The following is a 10458-nucleotide window of genomic DNA, read 5'->3' as shown; positions in this document are numbered from 1 at the left end:
TCCCTCTCTCGCTGGCTGTCTCTATCTCTGTCGAATACATAAATAAAATCTTAAAAAAAAAAAAAAGACTCACCATTCCTTCTCTCCCCTCCTCCCCGTTTCTTTCTTTGTAATCTTATTGTAGGAAATTTCAAACATTCACAAAAGTAGAGGGAATAGCATAATAAACTTTGATAAGGAGCTCCTTTAAATACCTGCTCTTTGGCACATTTACAATAGAGTTCAGTTTACAAAAACATTGCCTGGGAACTTTGGAAAGACTCCCCTTTGTGTAAAGTGAAGAATAAATATATTTTATAATATTATTCTCAGGAGGTATGCGCGCACGATAAAACTGTGGAGATCTTCTGACCCAACAGAAGTCAGAAAATCCAGTGGAATAGCGACACCAGAAAGCCTCCTCCTCTTATACTTTTTTTTTTTTTTAATTTGGCCTTCATGAGAATCTACACCAAAGAGAAACACTGAAAATATTTGTTTAGGCCAATGCTTTTGGCTTGTGACATATGATGCAAGTGACTGATTATTTCCATGAAATAATCAAGTAGAAAGATTTTGTTTCCCACCAAATTGTCTAATGGCTTCACAGAATCAACCATTCAAAGCATGATTTAGACGGCACTTTCACCCCCGTGCTGTGTGGCCCGACGAGGAAGGACGACATATTTGGAGCTGGAGGTTGCATGTTCTGACTGGGGTTAACGGTCATCCAGGGGCCGAGACGGATTGAGCAGGAGAACCTGGCCTTGGGCCTCTGCTTGTGAGGGATCCCAAAGGCAGAACTGAATTCCTGGACTTGGAAATGATGGCCAGGAGTGGACTTGACTCATAGCTGGGGAGTTAGTGTTCAAGGAGAAGTGTCACTTCTGAGGGGCACCTCTGGTGGGGGCGGGGAGGGGCAGGAGCTGAGGAGATGAGAAGAATTGAGATCAAGGAGGAGGAGGACAGATGGTTCAGGATGAAGTCTGTGAAGCAGGGGAAGGTGTGAGAAAGCTGTTCTTAGTGGAACTGTCTCCACAGCAGGCGAGGACCCTGCAAATTTTGAGCCACGGTGAAACAGCGGTCAGCGTCACCTGCATGGTGCCATCTTGGGGGGCACAGGGCATGGTTCTCACACTGTTGCAAATGAAAGTCCCTGCGGAGCTTTAACCCCCCTCCCCCCATGCCCAGGCCATGCTCCAAACAAATCAGAATCTCTGCAGGTGGAACCGAGGCATTGGGATTTTTAGAAAGTTCCCCAGGTGAGTCCAGTGCACAGCCAAGTGAGAAGCAGTGGCAGAGGGTGACAGGACATGAAGGCGCTGGGGTCTTTCCTGCCACTAATACAAGTTATGTGATCTTGGATGAATCACTTAACACCTCTGTGCTTCAGTTGTCCAGCTAGAAGTTGAAACGCTTGGACTAAATGATCTCATTGGTGGTTTAAATAAATGACCCCAAGCTTCCTTGAGAGGTAGGGTCTGTGTTCCTGCCCATGAATCTGGACTCTGTTACTCGCTTCCCAGTAGAAGATGGCGGAAGTGATCCCGATCCCCTTCTGGGTCTTGGTTTTAAGAAACTGACAGATCTCCTTTCTGCCTTTGGGGACACTTGTTCTGGAACCCAGCTACCATGCTGAGAGGAAGCCGAGACCACACGGAGAGGCCGCACATGGGTGTCGCAGCGGAGAGAGCCATCTGAGGCGACAGTGGGTATCTACTGTCAATGACCAGACGTGTGTTTGAGGACGCCTTTGGATGGTACTGACCCTTGGCTTCGAGGCACCATCAGCTGTGAATCTTTTTATTTATTTATTTTTATTTTTTAAAAAATATTTTATTTATTTATTTGACAGAGAGAGAGAGAGAAAGCCAGCGAGAGAGGGAACACAAGCAAGGGGAGTGGGAGAGGAAGAAGCAGACTCCCAGCGGAGGAGCCTGATGCGGGGCTTGATCCCAGAATGCCGGGATCACGCCCTGAGCCGAAGGCAGACGCTCAACGACTGAGCCACCCAGGCGCCCCAGCTGTGAATCTTTTTAGCTGATGCCCCAGACAGGCCTTGTGGACAGAGACAAGCTGTCCCCACTGTGGCCTGTCCAAATTCCTGGCCCACACTGTCTTTGAGCATACTAAAATGGGTGCTTTACTTGCTGAAGTTTTGGGGTGCTTTGTTACACAGCAGTGATAGCCAGGACAATCTCTCTGCTTTACCATTTAAGGGATATTAGAGAATGATAGTATAACAGAGTTTTTAAGGGATAGACTCTGGAGGAAGACTGGCTAGGTTCAAATCCTGGCTCTGTGAATTAGGGTACATTACTTACCCTTTTTATGTCTGTCTCTATTCCCTCATTAGAAGTGGGATACTAATAATACCACCCTCGTGGGGTTGTCATGTAGATTAAAGAACTTACTATATTTAAAGAGTGAAGCCAATGCAAGTATCTGCAATGATTAGAATGATGGTGACAAAGAATTGGCTTAGCCTTGGTTTATCTGTAATTTGCAGGATGTTGGAACACAGCAGGGAGGGGTGGGGTAGGTGGGGCGGCCGCACAAAGCGGGCATGACCGGCATTGCATTTGCCCAGCCTTCGTCCCATGTTGCCAAGTACTTCCAGGGACCTACATTGTTCTTAGCTATTCAGCAGGTGTTCAAAGGCACCTTGGAATTGCATATCATGTCTCTGGACCTGTCACTGTCACATTGCTCAGAAATTGGATTCCGCAGAGTGGAAACGTGGCTTGTTGGCAAGGCAACTGGTTCAGAGCAGGGACACTTCCAGGCTGAGAGAGCTCGCCTTTGTCAATTGGGTTACAGACCTCATAAAAATCTGTTTGTTTGTGTTCTTTTCTGGATGCTCGGAGACATCGGGCCACCTCAAGCTGCCAAGGGAAAGTGCTCTCCACAAATGGGTGTCTCCAGCTGCTCTCCTTTCTCTGTCCATCTTGGCTGCCAAAGCAAGCCTCTGACCTTCTCAGTGTGGGCAGTGCCCGGGCCCCGGCGATGCTGGGGTAGTGTCTCTTGGGGCCACACTGGAGTGGGGAGGGCAGCCCCGGGCGCTCCTGACTTTCCTATTTTTGCCTCGAGGTAGATGGAGAGATTCAGGAGAGGGTTTGCAGCTCCTGTACTCTGGGACACAATTTCATCAATTTCCATTTAAAAACCAGAAGGGTAGCCTTCTAAAATATCGAGTTTTGGGTGTGACAAATAGAAATTTATGGCACAAGGGTTAACTACTGAACTGTTAAAATCTGTCAGCAATGCCATCATGAATGAAATGAGAGACTAGGAAAGTTGAAAAAATGTACCTGCTTCAGGTGGCAGCTTGGGATTTGGGGGCCGATGGCAAATTCTTGGGTTAAGTGCTGGCTCTGCCAATCGCGGCCCCCTGATCTTGAACAAGTTAGCCTTTTTTAAGCCTTCTCTTCTATGTAAGAAAGATAAGGATAATGACATCATGTCAGAACACTGTCGTGAGGGTGAGAAACGATCAAGTCTGTGCAAAGAGGGTTTTAAAGCATAAAGCTTGGGACACCTGGGTGGCTCAGTTGGTTAAGCATCTGCCTTTGGCTCAGGTCCTAATCCCAGGATCCTGGGATCAAGTCCGGCATGGGGCTCCCTGCTCAGTAGGGAGCCTGTTTCTCCCTCTCCCTCTGCCTGCCACTCCCCCTGCTTGTAGTTTCTCTCTCTCTCTGTCAAATAAATAAATAAAATTAAAAAAAAACCCCATAAAGCTTGACAGGTATCCAGCTATATAAAGTGGGTTGGGATGCCTTCCTAAATGATCCTTACACCTGGTTGTCAAGGTAATATAATGTTCCTTCCTTCCTTCATGTATTAATTCACCCACTCATTCATTTATCCAAAAAATTTATCAAACATCTGTGTGCCAGGCACTGGACCAGTTGCTGGGAATATGATGAATGAACAAAACCATAAAAAAGTCCTTGCCTCTCTGAACTTAATTCTGGTGGGTAGAAACACAGATAAAATAAATAAGTCAAATGTGGCATAGTCGACAGTGATAATAAAAATAGTATTCTAGAGAAAAATAACACAGGGAAGAGGGATGGGGTCCTATTGTGTGGGGAAGACTGTCGTAAATACCATGTGGGGGAAGTCCCCACAGACAGGGTGGCATTTGAGTAAAGACTTGAAAGAGGTGAGGAAGAGAGCCGTGACTTTGGGGGAAAGCTTTCCAGGCCAAGCAGACAGGACCTGTAAATACATTTGGCGGGTTTGAGAAAGAGCAAGGAGGCCAGGTAGCTAGAGTGAGGGGCGGGGGAGAGAAATGGGGCTGCAGGCTTGTTGGTTTCAGGGCCAGATCATCTAAGGCCTCATTCCCACACTTTTGACTTTTTCTCTGAAGGGATGGGAAGCTCATGGAAGGTTTGGAGCAGAGCAAGTTTATGATCCTATTTAATTTTAAAAAAATTAAAAAAAATTGCAAACAACATTATTGAGATAAAAGTGACATACAGTAACTACACATAGACTGTGCAATTTGATAACTAAAAAATGTTTTAATTATGATAAATACTCTAATAAAATTTACCATCTTAACCATTTTTATGAGACTAGTTCATTAGTGTTAAGACCATTCCTGTTGTACGACTTATATCATCTTGCAAAACTAGAACTCTCTACCCAGTAAGCAACAGCTCTCCATGTGCCCCTTCCCCTCGCTGCTGGCAACCACCGTTCCACTTCATGACTATGACCTTGACTATTCTAGGTATCTCTCAAGGTGGAATCATACGTATTTGTCTTTTTGTGACTGGCTTATTTCACTTAGCTTAATGTCCTCAAGGTTCATTCATGTTGTAGCAGGTGTCAGAATTTCCAGCCTTTTAGATGAATAATATTCCATTGTTTGTGTATATTACATTTTGTTTATCCATTCATCTGTCAGTGGACACTTGAATTGCTTCCGTGGTTTAACTCTTACGAATCATGTTGCTATGAACATGGGTGTGCAAATATCTCTTGAAGATCATGTTTCTAATTCTTTTCGGTATAAATCCTGATATAGAATTACTGGATCATATGTTAATTTTATTTTTAATTTGTTTTAGGAGCCGCCATACTGTTTTCCATAGTAGCTGTACCATCTTACCTTCCCGCCAACAGGGTCCTAGGCTTCCGACTTCTCCACGTCTTTACCAACGCTTGCCGTTTTCTACATTCGTTAATTTTTTTTTTTGATAGTACCCATCCTAATGGGTGTTGATTGTGGTTTTGATTCGTGTTTCCCTAACGATTAGTGGTGTTGGACATCTTTTCGTGTCCTGGCTGGCCATTTGTATACCTTCTTTGGAAAAAAAGTCTATTCAAATCCTTTGCCCAATTTTTAAACAGGTTGTGTGTGGTTTTTTTTTTTTTTTTTTGTCCAGTTGTAGAAGTTCTTTATATATTTTGGGTATTAATCCTGTGTCAGATATACAGATATTTCTCTCATTCTATAGGTTGCCTTTTCACTCTGTTGATTGTATTGGGTTCTTTAATGACCAGATGTTTTTTACTCTTGATGTAGTCTCATTTATTTTTACTTCTGTAGCCTGTGGTAATTTGAGAACTTCCAGCATTTGTGTGTTTATATAAATATAAATATGTATATGAAATCTGCACATATATAATCATATATAAAATTTTATAACATATAATCTATATATAATATATGAATTACATGTAATCTATATTATAATATAAATATATAGCTATAAATATATGGTACAATATATTATAATCTCTATATTATATACAAATAATATATAATATAATTTATGTAATATATAGAACATTATATAACCTATATAATCCATAATCTATAAATATATATAATCTATTATATACGTATATAATATGTGAAACCATCACTACAATCAAGATAGTCAACACATCCAGTACTCCTAAAAATATCTTCATGCTTCTTTGTGATTTCTCCCTTTTGCTCCTCCCTTCCTCCTTTCCTGTCACTTGTCCCTAGGTAGCCATGGATCTACTTCCTGTCATTATAGATTATTTTTTTCTAGAGTTTTATATAAATGGAATCATACAGTATGTACTCTTCTTTTGCCTGATCTCTTTCCCACAGCATGATTATTCTAAGGTCCATCCACATGGTATCAATAGTTCATTCTTTTTTATTGCTGAGTATTATTCCATTGAATGGGCTACTACCATTTGTTAATCCAGTGTCTCTGGAGCTTTGGGTTATTTCCAGGTTTTGGCTATCAACAATGACGCGGCTCTGAGCGTTCCCGTACAAGGCTCACGTGGGCATCTGCTTTCCGTTCTCCGGCGTAAGCACCTGGGAGTGTAATGGTTAGCTCATGTGGTGGATACAGGTGTAACTTCTAAGAAATCATCAAGTGCTTTCCCAATGTGGTTGTACCATTTTATACTCCTATTACCAGGTTGAGAGATCCAGTTGCTCCACATCCTTTCCAACATATGACATGACAAGTGACTTTAATTTTAGTTATTTCTAATAAGTGGGTAGTAGTAGTCTGTTTAAATCATTGGCCCAGTTTTAATTTTTATTTTAAAATATTTTATTTACCTGAGAGAGAGAGAAAGAGAGAGAGAACGCATGAGCTGGGGCAGGGAGGAGGAACAGAGGGAAAGGAACAAGCAGAGCAGACTCCATGCTGAGCGCGGAGTTCGATGCGGAGCTTGATCCCATGACCCCAAGATCATGACCTGAACTGAAATCAAGAGCTGGATGCTTAATTGACTGAGCCACCCAGGCGCCCCTGCCCCCCCTCTTTAAAGATTTTATTTTTTTATTCGACAGAGATAGAGACAGCCAGCGAGAGAGGGAACACAAGCAGGGGGAGTGGGAGAGGAAGAAGCAGGCTCATAGCAGAGGAGCCTGATGTGGGGCTCGATCCCATAACTCTGGGATCACGCCCTGAGCCGAAGGCAGACGCTTAACCGCTGTGCCACTCAGGTGCCCCCCCCCGTGCCCTTTTTAAGTTGTGTTGTTTATTTTCTTATTTTTGAACTTTGAAAGTTCTTTGCATATTCTGGATATAAGTCCCTTTCTGGATATAAGTCCCTTGTTGGACATATGCTTTGCAAATACTTTCTCCTGGTCTGTGGCTTGGTTTTTTGTTTTGTAATGTTTTTAATTTTATTTTAACAGTGTCTTCTGAAGAGTGGATCTTAATTTTGCCAAAATCAATTTATTAGTTCTTTGATGGATTTGTTTTTTTAAGGTGTCATTCGTCATCCCACTTCAGTTTTCAGAGGGTCCCTCTGGCTGCTCTGTTGAGAACAGAGTCAGTGGCATACAGAGGTGGAAATGGGGACACCAGTTAAGAGGCTCTAACCAGAAGACAGGCAAGGGATGTTGTTGGTGTGGACCAGGATGGTGGTAGTCGTGGTGATGAGAAGAGGAAGGATTGGGGTATATTTTGAAGATAGAGCCCATGGGTGGGATGTTCTGACGGACTGGGTGTGAGATGTGAGAGAAAGAAGAGTCTGAGGGCCTGGCAGGATGGTGTCTCTTACCCGAGACGGGAAGGCTATTGGCAGAGCAGGTGAGGGCAAAAACGGGGAGCTTGGTGTTGACATATTAAATTTGAGATGCCTCTTGACATCCCAAGTGGAGTAGGTACTTGGACTTAGACGTTTGAGCTCAGTGTGATTCAGCCTCTGGCCATGCCAGGTTCTGGGTCATCCCCTGACATTTCTCTTCTTAATTTATATCCTTTGCTGAACTTGTCACTTCTTTTTTTGGAGCTCATATACTAGCCACATAAGTTCTGACTCATGTAGACAGTTGTTCGCGATTCAAGCTCAAGACCACAGGCTGGACGGGTTCCATGTCTAACCCTCAGCTACACCTAATCCCATTTGTCCTTCCCCAGCCTGTGACAGTGTGGGAACTGACAGCCGAGTAACTTTCCATGTATGTCTTTGTAGTGGGTGGAGATTTTCAGGCCTTGCTGACTTTTGGGAGAAAAAGCCAAGGAATGCCTCTAGCTCTTTCCTTCATTGCTCAGACATCTGTCTCTCCAGTAGTTCGAATTATTCCCATTCGTAGATTTACAACTGGAGGCTAGCACTGGCTAAGTCTATCCTGCTGCTTGAGGGTAGGTTCAGGCCACATGACCAAAGGGAGAAGTAACTGCATTCTCCTTGGTCCTGCAGATGACCTTCCTTACCGCCCAGCAGCATCCCTGGAATGGACTTGGATCCATTCCCAACTACCCGGAGATTTTCTTGAGATGCTTCTGTACCTCAGTTTTAAGAAAAAACCAAGTTTATCTTTAAGGAAGTCAATCACTAGCATTAGTATATTACTGAGGCCAATGCATGCCTCCTTGGTCCTTTGGGCAAATGAAACAGCGCCATCTGCTCATGGTCCGCTCGTGGTCCCCACATGGCGCATGGTGTCTCCAGGGGGTGCATGGGGTGAGTTTAGTATTTCAAATGTTGTAGGTGCAGTAATCCCAGATTTAATGCTAGGCCCCCTTCAAAATGCCAATTCATTTTAGGAGATTTTTGCATCTTCTAATTTTGTTTCCCTCCAGATTTCTACCTATTGTACTAAAAACAAAATAATTCAAAAAGAGAAGTGCTTTATCTGCTGCTCTGATTTTCATTATTCCTTACTGTGTTTCGGCCTTGTCCGACTGCGATGTTTACATTGCTGTAAAAGTACTGGATTGGAACAGTTTTATATTATAATTCTTCCTCTTTTCTTTTTTTTAAGGAGGCTCCATGCCCAGTGTAGGGCTTGAACTCATGATCTTGAGATCAAGAGTCAGTTGCTTAACTGACTGAGCCACCCAGGAACCCCCTACATTATCATTATTCTTAATAGTTGAGTCCTGGGTGTGTGCTGAGAGCTTTACGGCCATTTAAGAGCTTCATTTAACGTTCGTAGTCACCCTTCACGTACTTGTATTACCCTTTTTCATGGATGAGGAAACCGAGGCTCAGAGCAGAGACTCATCACCACCTTCTCACATCGCAACAACATGGGATTTGGTAGTGGTTGTTCAAAAGCCACTGATAGTGCGATTTTGGGCAAGTCACTCACTTTTTCTGATTCTTAGTAATTCCTACCTACTTCCTGAGATCGCTCAGGACTAAAAGAAGTAATATATCTGAGGGTGGTTGACAAACTGTAATTTTTATTATAATTACGAACAATAGTTTACAACCCTTCCTTAATAATCCTGTTGTTAGATTTAGATCCTCTTTAATGAATTAGTTCATTAATTTTGTTATTAGGGTGACATTGCCATGGATACCTCATGTACCTTTTTTTTTATTCTTCATAAATCCCTTAGGAGAAAGGGATACGTTATGGAATTTTAAGATGGTCCCCGGTATCGATCCCGGAGAGATGACGCCAGTTCACGTGGCTTACCAACAGTGTGTGCGGGGACTGGTTTTGCCACAGTGTTGTAATACGGAATAATTTCTAAAATTGCTCAAAGGTGGTGGGTGTAAGATGCTACCACATCATCTGAGTGGGCATTTCTCTGATTGCAAGCAGAGCGGAACATTTCCCCACATGCTTGTTTACTAATAGCATCTCTGTTTTCATGAATTGTCTCCTTCAGTTCTTTGCCAGTTAACATATTAGGGATTTAAGTTTTTGGTGTCAGTATACAGAAGCTCTTTCCATAACAGAGAAAAGAACTCTGTTTTCTATTTGCTGTGAATGTTTTCTCCAGATGATATTTTTCCTTTGATTTTAGTTCTAGCTTTACCAAATGGTTATTTATTTCTACAATGTACAACCTGTCCACCCTTTGTAATTTCTTCCAGCTTAATTTATAAAGTTATTATCCCTTGTGCTTGCTTTTGCAGCACATAGGCTAAAATTGGAACGATACAGAGAAGATTAGCCACGGCCTCTGTGCTAGGATGACACACACATTTGTAAGGTGTTCCCTATTTTTTATGGTGTAAGAATTATATCTCAGTAAAGCTGTTTCCAAAAAACCCTAGAACTTATCTTCCCTCTAAAGATCTGAAGCAGTCCAGTAAAACCAGTTGCTTTTTAGAGGTGAGGATTTTATTTAAGTTTTTCCTATTCATATTCACCTGTGATAGGTGACTATAATTTTCTTTTTGTGTGTTTTACCTTTATCGGGCTTTAGGAAGGAGATGATGCTTGCCTAATGGACATGAAGGTACTCTTATCTCGTTTTGCACTCCGGTTGTGTTATACAACATAGGAATTATCTGTCTCTTAAAAGTATGAAAATTATTCTTGTGGAAACACTGGGACCAACTACATTTAATAGGTTGTTATCAGATCATGTCTTCAATTTCTTCCTTGGTTGTTATTCTGTTTAAATTTATATTTCTTGAGTTATTTTTAGTAATCTATATTTTTCTAGAAATTACTCATTTCATTGAAGATTTCCACTTATTAGTCAACAGTATTCTCTTTGGATTTGGAGGAAAAAAATCTATTGTCTATATTTTTTCCTATCTCCTTCCTCATTT

At 42.2% G+C, this 10458-nt stretch overlaps 1 non-coding gene across 1 annotated transcript; it reads left to right on the top strand.

The window, feature by feature from the left end:
* Positions 1-9797: 9797 nt before the first annotated feature.
* Positions 9798-9905, top strand: LOC117804285. Its single transcript, XR_004628625.1, has one exon. It is a non-coding gene; the product is annotated as a U6 spliceosomal RNA (small nuclear RNA).
* Positions 9906-10458: the final 553 nt, after the last annotated feature.

This window comes from Ailuropoda melanoleuca, chromosome 10, assembly GCF_002007445.2.
Source record: "Ailuropoda melanoleuca isolate Jingjing chromosome 10, ASM200744v2, whole genome shotgun sequence".
In the NCBI taxonomy this organism is placed as follows: domain Eukaryota; kingdom Metazoa; phylum Chordata; class Mammalia; order Carnivora; family Ursidae; genus Ailuropoda; species Ailuropoda melanoleuca.
Note: the sequence above shows the minus strand (reverse complement) of the source record. Positions and strands in the feature narration are given on the sequence as shown.